Source organism: Apium graveolens, chromosome 5, assembly GCF_009905375.1.
Source record: "Apium graveolens cultivar Ventura chromosome 5, ASM990537v1, whole genome shotgun sequence".
Taxonomy (NCBI): domain Eukaryota; kingdom Viridiplantae; phylum Streptophyta; class Magnoliopsida; order Apiales; family Apiaceae; genus Apium; species Apium graveolens.
This window is the reverse complement of record NC_133651.1, coordinates 164898638-164911211: the sequence shown is the minus strand read 5'-3', so window position 1 is coordinate 164911211 and position 12574 is coordinate 164898638.

Here is a 12574-nt window from a genome sequence, read left to right as displayed (position 1 = left end):
GATTATGGGTTATAATATTCTAAATACCCATTTACTGTGATAATCAAAGTGCTATTGCTATGATAGGTAATCCAGTTCAACACTCTATGACAAAGCACATCAGTATTAGGTACCATTTCATAAGGGAACATGTGTTGGAAGGTACAGTGGAATTGCATTTTGTCCCAATAGATCAACAACTAGCAGATATTTTCACAAAACCAATATGTGAAACTACTTTTACAAGACTGGTAAGTGAACTTGGAATGGTTTCAAGTTCTTTCTCAAAATCTGTTTAGTTTTTGTTCTCATGCATCAGAGCTTATGATCATTATTTATAGATTGTCTTATCTCCATGTAATCTGTGCTTAAATTGTAATATATTAAATACTGATTGTTATCTGATATGACTCTATATACTCTGATAGTGTTTTGAATGTTCTATGACTATTCACTCCAATGAGGATTATTTGTTAGATGCTGACTTAGTAGTCTTTAACAACTGTGTATCCCATATTTGAATTAGTTATTTATGTGGAAATCCATAACACAAGCAAACTCTGATTTTGATCTTAGTGAAATTTACTTTGTGTATCTTATTACTAAGTCACAAACTAGATTATTGCTTCTCATCTGTCAAATTCTGATGTCAGTAAATCTTAAGGATGAACTACATGCTTGATAAGCCTCACTTATCTGAAAAAAGCAAAAGAAAAGAAAAATTGAAGTCAGGTACTCCTTTGAGATCTAGAGTAAATATGTGAAAGGGAAGACCCAAGTGCATTTCTGGTATTAAGTTATATGCATTAGAAAAGTAAATAAATTTTTCTTCGTGACTTTTCACATTCTCTGATTACTGGAGAAATACTCTGATAATAGAATAAATTCTGATAGCAGTTGTGATTCATCTACACTGAGAAGCCACTATAAAAGGAATGTCAAAAGATGCATAAAATGAGCACAAACAGTTGAGGTGGACTCTTGCATAAATTTATTCTATAGTAGACTTCAAAATTAAAGACAGATTTTAAGCATTTTTCTTAGCTATGCCTTATTTCTAAAATATCTGAAGTTTATCAGATTTTAATCTTTATCTGATCATTTGCAAATGCACACACTCTCACTCCATATGAATGATGAAAATTACTGTGGTGATTAAGTTGTTTCTGACAAACAGCTAAGTATTATTTGCATAAATTCTGAGGACAAGTTCTAATAAAAGTTCTGATGATTAAACTCTGAAGAAACCAGTCAGTATTTGTGTAAAGAATCACAGATACAATCATTCACTTTTTGAGTACAGAAGCAATATTCTGATGACCGTTAAATTCTGATAATAGTTAAGTTCTGATGCAAATCCTGATGGAAACTCTGATGCTTACATGGCATTATTTAATTACTTGGCTTATTTTTAGTATTTACTGTAACATTTATATTTTTTCATAAAATAATTAAGTGAGATAAAAATAGTGATAATCATTTGGTTAATGGGTTGCGTGTCTGTTTTGGTAACGACATGTGAGCAATAATTACTGCACATTTATCGTGCCCACTCATTACTTTTTTGACTGTTTCCATGCTTCCAGGTGTAAAAGGTATGTTCTGCTTCACAAAAATGATCGTTATCACGTGGAGTGTATAAATAAGAGAGTTAAAAGATTTTACAATCTTCTACCTACTATTCTTATTTTCTAATCCCTCTTATTCTCTCTCTCACTCTCTTATATTCTCTGAAGCTTTTTTTTACAGGTATTTTATCAAACACCTTTCATACAGACAACTTTCACTTAATTTCTTACATAAACGACACCCAAGGACATCATCTTTCATGGAGCCAAGTTTGTCCCCAAAAAAATGACATGGCTATTCTTAGCAAGGATGATGCTCCATTAGATCTTCATTTTATTCAAGACTTTCTGGCTCGAAGTGAGATTGGGTATGCTCTGACCCAACCACAATTACTCTCAGGAACTCAAATACTGGAGTTTTAGAGGACTGGTGTTTATGATAATGGTGGTGAAGCTGGGTCCCCAAGTATCATTTTCACAACAGGGGAAGAAGAGCATCTGGTAACATTGTCAACAGTTTGACAGGCTTTGCACTTACCAGAAAATTGCACTTTTAATGCTCAGATTGAGGAGCCACTTCTACAGGGTACGATGGCCAATCTTGGCTATGAGAAAGGTTTGTCCAAGCTGGGACAACTGAAAAGGCCATACATTTGAATGGAGTGGAGTTTCTTCTTTGACTGCATCACCAAAGCTTTTGCCAACAAATGCTCAAACTTTGATGCCATTCCCATTCTCAGTCAGCAAATAGGGTATGCACTTCTAAATCAAACTCACTTTGATTATGCTACTGCTATTCTTAGTTTTATTGGGGATAGGATGAATGAGGACCCAAATACTATGTACTTTGCTAGATTCTGTCAATTAATTTACCATTTTTGTTGTCCTGATAAGCCCCAAAAATGTAGTGAGACAATTCAACCTTTTAAGCTTGCTAAAAGGGCCTTCACAGACCTATTATCTACCGATAATAAGAAGACTATACTAAGACCCCTCCAAATTCCTCAATCAGTAAAACAGTTCTTAGTAAATTCTGATCCTCTCACATACAGTACCATATATCCTGATGTAGCACCAGCTCAACCTCCATCAGTACCTACAACCAATACACAACCAGCTCAATCCTCTCAACCTCAACCACAGCCTACCATCAGAACTTATTTCCAACCTGCACAATCTTCTCAACCACAACCATATGCTACAACATCTAGACCCAAACCTTCAAGAGAAAAATCTGTTCCTAAATCTCCATGAAGGAGAAGAAGGATGATTCTTAGGGATGAATCAGATGAAGAGGAGCAAGTCCAGGTTCATGCATCAGAACCTGTGACAGTAGAAGCTAAAAATGTAATTTTTCAGAAGGAACTAGAAGCTGAAGAGTCAATTCCTCAGAAACAGACAGAAGGTGAGGGTTACGATGTTTTAAAGAGGAAAAGAACTTCAAGTTCTGATGCTGCTCAAGCAACTCCTCCACCATCCAGGAGATCAAAGAAAATGATAGCAGGAAGGCATATGGCACAACCTCATTCTCAGGATGCTCAAGAAGCTGAGGAAGGGGATCAGGAATCTCTGATCTCATCAGGACTAATAGTGATTGAAGCCTTGCCACCTCCATCTCAAGCTAAAGACACTGTTCTAGATACAGTAATCACACGTCCTGTCTCTCCTATCAAAGAAAATGTTCAAGTTGAAGATTCAGGATTAAGTCCTGAAATTGACCTTCATAGGCTGATCATTCCATCTGTCCTGTTTCTGGAAGCACCACAAGGACAAGTGATAACTCCACCTATTTCTCCAATAAATGCTGAAGTTCCTCATACTCCAATTCTGGATGTGGAAACAGATGAAGTTGTACAGAATCTCCAACGACCACACACACACTTGTGTTATCAGAAGTGATGAGTTTCTTGCAAGTTCTGGAGAGTCAGCTCTAGTTAAAACTCCAGCTCAAGTTCTTGGAAAGGAGGCACTGATTAAAAGTTTGTTGAACAAGATGTTCATGTTCCATGGGAAGAAACTCACAGAGGAGTTGAATGGGCCAAGAAGTGGAATGAATATGATTTTTTTCCAAGCTCTAAAGTTCTATCATATCATATTGCAAAAGCTGATGAGTTGATGACAAATTATGACTTTAAAGCTCAACTTAAAGTCACATCTCTCAGTCCTAAAAGCCTTTAAGGTCAACACTCCATTACTCATGCCAAGGTTGATAAACTACAGGAAAATGCTGATAAGATGGACTTGATGATCAAGCTGGATAAGAATAGGTTTATCAGACCTATTCATGAGAAAGTAGTGGCTATTGAGAAAGTTCAAGAAAAGCAACATGCCCAACTAACCGAGGTCCTGCAGAATCAAGCCTCTCAACAAGCTCAACTGAATAAAATCCAATCTTCAGTAGAACTTCTTCTATCTCTACTCCTACCAGATGATGCCAAAAAGGGGGAGAAGGTAGTGAAGTCCAAATGCTCAACTAGTCAAGTACTGAAGAAGAAGGATGATAAAGGAGATGACCAGGGAAACCCTAGTAAGGGTCAAGGTCAAGGGCAAAGCAGTAAAGTTTCCGCAAGGAAACAAATTTCTGATTCTAGCAAATATTCTACACAGAAGAAGACAAGTTCTGAAGTTGTAGATGCTCAAACTCTGAAAGCAAGTTCTAATGATCAAAGTCTGATATCAAGTTCTGATATTTTCATTCAAGGAGGAAGTAAAGACTCTCACAAGTTTTTGCAAACTCTGAAGCTTAAGGGAAGGGAGACTGCAGTCTATTATAAAGATCCCAAGATTCAGACACTTGATGAAGAAATTGCTAGAAGACTATTTCTTAAGCATAATCCTGGAATGGATTTAGAGACTTTAAAGGAGGAAGAAGCTAGATTTGAAGCTGAGAAGATAAATCTCAAGTCTAAAGCTTATAATGCTAAGAAACCTCCAAGGCCTAAGGCAAAAGGCATTGTGATCAAGGAAAGCTCTAAGGCTTCAAAGCCCAAGACAAGATCACAAGTTGAAATTGATCCCAAGGCAAAACGGAAAGGAAATATTGATGAACCAACAAAGACACAGGAGATGAAGATTCCTCATATCCTGATGAAATCGGTGTACAAAATGGTTCAAGTTTTTGATGATACAACTGCTGAAGATGAAATTGTTGAAACTCTGAAAAGAAGGAAGATAATTGAAGAATCTAAGACAACCTATGACATAGCTCAAGTTGTTCAGAGTGAAGAACAGCAAGCTACAGAAGAAACAATAAATTCTGATCAAGTCATCCAAACATCAACCTCTGACAGTGCTCAAGTTGATTTGAACAAATTGACAGTTACTGATAAGAGAAAACTCATATGGAAGAATGTTAATCCATCAGATCCTAAGAAAAGTCAATTATTATCTGATTTCATGACTGTTGGATTGAAAGCCAGAGAAGCAAGAGACAGATCTGGATTAGGTTCTGAAGAAGCCAAAATCAAGACAGGAGTTGAAGTACTTACTAGAGATCCATTTTTGTTAACTGATAAACCTCTTGAAGAAGTTACACAGAAACACCTTGATAAGGTTATATCTGTTCAAGTGGTATTGGATGCTCATGATAAAAGTAATGTCAAAGAAAAGCTGATTCTGTTTCTTGAAGATGGAAGAACATACAGAATGTCAGAATCAGATGTGCTGAACAAATCTCTTAAAGAAATTTAATTCTTTCATTATCTTTTGGAGATAAAGTCTGAGATTACCAGGAGATGGTCAAATTTCATCATGAAGACTATAAGGGATAAAGCCAGAATCTCTGGATCAAGGGTTACAGAATTCATTCCAAATATAGTTGAAGATGATGGAAGTGAAATTCCAATGAAGAAGGATTCTGCTAAACTTGAAGTTATTCTAAAAGAGAAATGTCTGTACTATAATGAAGACTCATCTCATCCAAAGGTAATCAGACTTGGTGATGGATTAGAAAGAAATCACATCTCAGCACTTAGGACTGCAATCTACCAGATTGGAATTCAAGATGAAGAAATTAAGCAAGTCAAAGCTACATTAGCTCAAGTCCTGAGGAATGCAGAAGAGACACTGATATCAAACTTTGTCAAGAATCACTTTGGATTCAGATTGACTCATTAAGATTGGTAAAAGCTACAAGGACCGTAAGTTGTAGTTATTTTTCTAAATAAACTCTCATTGCATTTGTACTTAAATGTTTTTGACATCATCAAATCTATTAACTTGTATATTTTTCATAATTTACAAGTTAGGGGAGATTGTTAGATATATTTGAGATGTGAAGTCTAATCTGTTGTGTTTAGTTTCAGAACTTAATATCAGGACTTACTGGAAATCAGAACATACTGAAGTTAGAACTTATATCAGAACTTAAGGCCATCAGAATTTATATCAGGACTTAAGTGTGGATACTTCAGATAAGGAATGCAGCTGATTTAAAGGAAATGATCATGACTGAAATAATAGAAGATATGCATGAAGAGTTGGACAGTTAGAAGACTTGTAGAAGATAATATCTAATTGATATATTCTAGGGGATAGAATTATATTCCATATCAATTAGAAAAATATCTTGTAACTGAGTACTATATAAACATAGCTTAGGGTTTACACTATATTTGTTATCATTCATGAGAAAGATTATATATTGTAACCTAGAAGGTCTTAGTGATATTGTTCATCACTGAGAGAGAAGAACTGTTCTATTGTAACAGAGTTTCTTATATTGAATATACTTGATTACTGTTAAATACTTGTGTTCGAAATCGATTTGATTGTATAAACACTATATTCAACCCCCTTCTGTAGTGTTGTGTGACCAAACAAGCACCTATAATTTTTTTTTACAATTAGAGTGTCGGCCACCTCATTGACATTTCCTGATAGCAATAATTCATTATAAGCAATGTCTTTTGAACGATCTCCAACTAAATTTTCTACCTCATTTCCAATCACTGCTTGTGTGAAAATGCTCTTCCTTAAGCTTCAGTGAGAAAAAAATATCACCATTTTTCCATAAGTTATTGCCTCAGTCTTTAGAGGTTAACATTATCACGACTAACTCTCGATCATACTTAGGATGTCTCTTATCTTGGGTCCTTCTTATTTTCACCAATCTCAACCTTCATTGGGTCAATCTATACATTCTTATGGTTCAACACGTGCCCACCTGGCATTATTATAATTACGTAATATTTCCTTTATCAAAATTTCTATTCTTCAGAACTTTGAATATTACCTTTCTCCTTGTAAGACCTCTAAGTTTATCCTTGAATCAATCCTCCTGTATTCCCTAGATATAGGGCATATCAAAATACCATTTACTAATACTAGAACCATTGTCTATATACTTCTAAAGTTCTTCCACTGATCCTTAAAGGTTGTTTTTACCCTAATCATTTCCAATTCATACTGTCGAAACTCATACTGTCCCTATTAAGGGTAAAATACCATCCTTTATGCATTCCCCTACGATTCATCTCAAGTTATCGAGGTTTTATCCTTAATTCCACCTTTAAAAAGGTACTTGCATCCTTCCATGGATAAATCAAGTCATATATCCCTGATAAGGGTATCTTATTCAATCATTCCCACCTCGATAGTCTATACCTAATTTCACAATAACATCCTTATTCAAACCGAGGTCAATCCATATGGCCTCCAAAAGATAACAATGGTTATCCACCTTTCTTTTCTGATTTAGTAATGATAACAGGGATGTTCTGGAAGATATTGGTTGTGTTCAAAGTGAACTTTTTAGTACTAATTACTCATTTACCTCTGTTATTTATCTTAACAGTCATCTCAATGTTGGGATATCTTTTGTACCTGGTGTCTCCTTTTGGGTATCCAGTCACTGGTGTTACATACACCTCATATTCTTGAAGGTCACTTCCTTCATCCAATTTCCTAATTTCTTGCTTTCCTGTCTCCTCGGTCCATCCGTGTTTTCTTATTAGCCGATCTATCTCGAAGTGTCTTCAAATACTCCAAACTTAAAGGGGATAATATATATATATATACATATCATTTATGCCTTCAACCATCAACTTTAACTCATGGTGAATCACCCTCATCCTGATCATCACACACTTTTCTATTTCTATTATTACGAGTCTTTAGGGTTTCCTCATACCCGACTCCCTTATCATTCCTCAAACTCTATTGCCTTTATATTCCTTTCCACTTCAGTTTCTTTTTATTTTATTTTTATTATTACAATCATTTCATGAACCCATTAATCATTGACTTCAAGCATCACGTCGTTCTGGGATTCGTGTCCTCAGGACGAATCTTGCCAACTTTTACAACTTAGATTCATAATTCATCATACTTGTCCGCCTTTGTTCTGGGTCTAAAGCTTTTACACTATCTCTATAACCTTGGGAAGTACTTTCCCGAAAATAATTGACTGAACTTTAATCGGTTTATTATAACCTTTGGCCCCGTGTATTTCTTGGCCTTTCACCAACGGGTGGTCTCTTGCTAAGGAAGGTAAGTGACAAAATTTTTTTGCACTTTGTCAATCATTTAGAATCTCAAATGATTCCTATATTTCCTTTAGCCAGGCTCTTGCCTCGACTGGTCAACCTGTTCCTTGGAATATTGAAAGTTTAGCGACTTAAAGGTCATAAAAGAATTTCCCACCGCATTGTTTCCTCAGGGTGGTGGTTGGGGGTAAAAGTATAAGTTTTGTTTAGGCAGGTCCATGAATTGCCCCATAGGAGTACCGTCATGATTCTCCCTATCTTGCTCGACTTCTGTTTTCTCAGTATGAAATGTTTCATCCTTCTCCCATAAGTGGGGTTATCTTATATGTTAAAATCCTTGTTTTCTACTTCATTATGTTACGGGTTCCTTCTTTCTTGATGGCGAACTCCCTGACTATCACATTCAGGGTTTGCCCTAAATCTTATTCCTCAAACTATGGCTTTTATCTAAGATCTCATCATTAAGCTCTTGAACATTTGGAACCCAAATTCTGTAGGAATACCTCATTATTGCCATATCATCTTTCTCGGTATTAATCTCTTCTCTATTCATTGGCTCTCTTCCTTCATTCATCACTTTTTCTAGGCACAATATGATCTTTTCCAATAATTCAGGCTACATTACAATCTCAAACAGTTTTTCAGTACCGGCTCCGAGTACTTTCACTTTTATTCCCATTTTCTTGAAATCTTTTTCAGCTCTTCTAAAGACATTATCAGCTCGAGTCTCTCCTTTCTACTAAGGGCGTCAGCCACCATATTGGCTTTCCTTGGATGATAAGGAATCTCACAATCATAATCCTTGATCAGCTCTAACCACCTTCTCTGGCACATGTTGAGCTCTTTCTGCGTGAAAATGTACTAGAGCACTTATGACTTGTGTAAATCTCACACTTCTCTCCATATAAGTAGTGCCTCCAATCTTTATGGCAAAACTATTGCCACGAGCCCAAGCTCATGGGTGGGGATATCGAATTTTATATTCTCTTAATTGTCTTGACGCGTACACGATTACCTTATCGTGTTGTATAAAAAAGCATCCTAATTCCTTGTGCGAAGTGTCACTACAAATCATAAAATCTCTTTTTCCATCCGGCAACACCAACATAGGGGTTGTCACCAATCTTTTCTTCCATTCTTGGAAGCTATTCTCGCAATTCTCTATCCATTCTAACTTCTCGGTCTTATGAGTAAGCCGCGCTAAAGGGGATGCTTTCTTTGCAAACTTGAACGAACCTACGATAGTAACAGGCCAATCCTATCTCTGGTAGTCATCCTGACTACGGTCATTGATTCCTTAGCGATAATCTCTTCAGTCTTGTTAGGATCCTTCACCAGATCCTCCTCAGCAACAACCCCTTCTGGGATAACATCCTTAATCGCTACATCATTAATATTGACAACATCTGGTCCCTGGTTAGGGTGCTCCATTGGATCCACAATCTGATCCCTAATATTTAGTAAAACCTCACCGTGTTGTTGGTCTTGAACTTCTGGGTTCGGTGCCCCGCTACCTTATACGATAACGATCTATGTTACTATCATGATATTTATAAGGGTTCCCATAAGGGTTTAAACTATCAGTACTATGTTAGGTAGTCCGACTATAAACTTGGCAATAGTTTTTATTATCTTAGTGAACTTATCATTTTAACGACGCATCATCTCTGAGGTTTATAACGCTTAGCTCTCATACCATTTCTGTAACACCCCCAAATCCGGGGTTAGGGATCCGGGTTGTCACGAGTTCCATTTTCCTTACTAACACTTAATCTTAATAAACAACCAACTATTGCGCACTGTGACCCAATAATAGACACACACCACAAGTTATAGTCTCAGAGATGAATACCAAAAATAACACAAGTCATTTTATTCCATAATTATAAACCATTACACCTTAAAAGGGTTTCTGAATAAATTTACATATTCTTTGCCATTAGTACAATTCATAATATACATAAGTCTGGTACATCAACAGTTGAAACCTAGCCTATTGGTAGTTCCTACCTCAGCTATAGCGGCATCAACGCCTATAGGAAACTGCGTAATGTTTCCTAACTACTTGCAAATTGGGAGCTTGGTCATGTTCATCTTGTCTATCTGTTGTTGTGTGATGAAAGAAGAAAGCAATGGTGAGCAACAAGCCCACCGAAATAATATGTATAATAATTAACAATATATGAGCATTCTTATAGTACTCATGAAAGTCTTGGTCAAGAAGAAATGCACCAAGTTTGATATCTTAATGCGATGAAGTCATAAAATATTCAGTATATATATACATATATACTTCTCAAAATCTTTAAAATCCTCTGACATGTATAATATACACAGAGTTCCAGTTTATAACTGTATAAAATATCATTGCAAGGTGATCTCATATATCTAACCTCGTCTAAACGTTTTTTTGAAAATCTTTGTCGTGCATAAGATAATTATTAACTAGATATAAGTTGAAAAGATAAAGTTACAAGATACTCCAATATACTTATATCTTTTCTGAATACTACACGAACTACCACCGTTCAGGCTATAATCAGTTTCAAAAGTTCATCACATAGATGAGACTACAAGATAAGACTTGGATAGATTCAATCTTTGAAATATCATTCAAAAAAAATGAAGTTACGAGATACTTTATTAAGTCCCGATATATATATACACCTATATATATATCTCATACTTTCCTTGAAAACCTCTGTTATGAAAAGTATAAACAGAGTTATAATATCCAATGAATTTGGAAAGAAGAAAGCTTTGGCATAAACCCGATATCTTGCTGATCAGGCAAAGATACCAATTAAGTAACCTTTTCTACTGTAGATGGATGAATTCCTCGCCGGTCATCACCCTGGACGCATTAGGACCTCGCGCTAGACCGTTACCCGGCCACTCACGAGTGGATGGGTTGTCACCCAGCCTTTTACACCTTCATAGACCGTACCACGGCCTGTCGCATATGCCGACTCAATTAGATGGACTTACATCCCGAACATTGGGCAAGTAATCAAATTATTTTTTCAAAACAGCAACCTCGTTGCGAATATAAAATACACCACATAGACGGATCCCTTAGATTTTTGAGCGAGTGTTCAAGTCCCCTTCGAAAGGGAGATCCTAAATTTGAAAACGAGTTTTGGGATCCGCTCTAACTTTTAAAATCATTTTGAAGACTCGAAAACATTTTTAAAGAATGTTTAGAGTAATGATGATTTAATAAAATAAATCAGTCCTGATATATTAGAAAATATCTGAATATTATTATTTAAATAATATTCCCATAAAGGATAATATTTATAAAAATAATTTGAAGTATGTTAGATATGTTTGTGATGTCATGTCTAATAATGATTTGTGTTTAGTTTTCAGATCTTGACTAACAGGACAAATCAGGACTTAACTGGAAATCAATACTTATACTAAAGTTAGAACTTAAGATATCAGAACTTAAGTTATCAGAACTTAAGATATCAGAAGATATTCATCAGGAGATAATATTAGGACTTAAGAAGACTTTCAGATAAGGAAGGTTGCTGATTGAAAGGAAAGAAGATCAAGACTAATACAAGAAGAGATATGCATGGAGAAGAATTCTATGAAGAATAGAAAACTTGGAGGAAAAGATAACTAATTGATATATTTTAGGATACAGACTTATATTCGATATCAATTAGAAGATTATCTTGTAACTGTGTGGTATATAAACACAACATAGGGTTTACACTAGATGTGTTATCATAATCGAGAATATTATTCATTGTAACCCTAGCAGCTCTCGTGATATTTGTTCATCACTGAGAGAGAACGGTTCCATTGCAATACTGTTCTTAATTTGATTTGATTGTAGTGTACACTGTATTCAACCCCCTTCTGTAGTGTGTGTGACCTAACAAGTGGTATCAGAGCCAATCTGTTAATACATATACAGTAAAGATCCAAAACAATCATATCTGAAGAAGAACAAACTCCAACCAAGCCCACCAAAACTGAAGAAACTCCAAAGACTCAAATCCACAGTCGATATGAGACTATTAGGGTTCCCATGCTGAGACCTTCTGAGTATCCCATATGGAAATTGAGGATGGCTATGTTTCTGGAAGCTATAGATCCAGAATACCTTGACAGAATTAATGAAGGACCATATAAGCCAACCAAGCTCTCTGTTGTAGTTGCAGATCAGCCATCAAAGACTGTACCAAAGGAGAAAAGTGAGTATACAACTGAAGATATCTCATCTATTGCCAATGATGCAAAGGTAAGGCATTTGTTGCATAGTGCCATTGATAATGTCATGTCAATAGGGTAATTAACTGCAAGACTGCAAAGGAGATATGGGATGCCTTGGAGACAACATTTCAGGGAACTGATGCAATTAAGAAGAACAGGAGGACAATACTCACTCAAGAGTATGAGCACTTTGACTCAAAACCTGATGAGTCATTAACTGGTTTATATGACAGATTTGTCAAACTCTTGAATGATCTGTCACTGGTGGATAAGGAATATGACCTTGAAGATACTAATCTTAAATTCCTTTTA